Source organism: Myodes glareolus, chromosome 2 (genome assembly GCF_982192425.1).
Source record: "Myodes glareolus chromosome 2, mMyoGla1.1, whole genome shotgun sequence".
In the NCBI taxonomy this organism is placed as follows: Eukaryota; Metazoa; Chordata; class Mammalia; order Rodentia; family Cricetidae; genus Myodes; species Myodes glareolus.
This window is the reverse complement of record NC_142027.1, coordinates 107,889,753-107,890,401: the sequence shown is the minus strand read 5'-3', so window position 1 is coordinate 107,890,401 and position 649 is coordinate 107,889,753. Positions and strand designations below refer to the sequence as shown.

Sequence of the window (649 nt, the reverse complement as noted above, 5' to 3'; positions counted from 1 at the left end):
TTGTTTCTGCAGTACCACTATCCAGGCAGGACCTTCTGGCTATCATGGTTTCCATAGAGAAGTCCGGTGTAAGTCTGATAGGTTTACCTTTATAAGTTACTTGACCTTTTCTTTTGCAGCTCTTAATATTCTTTCTTTAATCTGTATGGTTTGTGTTTTTATTATTATATGCCGAGGGGATTTTTTTTATCAAGTCTTTTTGGTGTTCTGTATGCTTCTTGAACCTTCATAGGAATATCGTTCTTTAGGAAAAATATAGAACTCTTCACGAATTTGCGTGTCATCCTTGCGCAGGGGCCATGCTAATCTTCTTTGTATCGTTCCAATTTTTTAGTATATGTGCTGCCGAAGCGAGCACTGATTCTCATATTTTTATCTCGAAATAATAACTGTTATTCCAGAAACCACAAATTTTTCTGATTTATTGATGACAGGTTGAGAGGCAATAAAATTAATTGGCATATATAAAGAAGTAACACAGGAGACATTAACTTCATCTCCAAATTCTGGAAAAAAAACTTAAAAGCAATGGGACATGGTGGACAAAAACACCTCATCAAATGTTTACCCATTATAAAGAGGCATGAGTATCCAGGACCCTTTTGCAGGACATGGAACAGTTAGAGAAAAACAATTTAACTATATGTAA

General features: G+C 35.3%; 1 non-coding gene across 1 annotated transcript; it reads right to left on the bottom strand.

Moving 5' to 3' along the window:
* Positions 1-249: 249 nt before the first annotated feature.
* Positions 250-358, bottom strand: LOC148123123 (U6 spliceosomal RNA). The gene has a single exon (XR_015737345.1). It is a non-coding gene; the product is annotated as a U6 spliceosomal RNA (small nuclear RNA).
* Between the last annotated feature and the right edge of the window lie 291 nt (positions 359-649).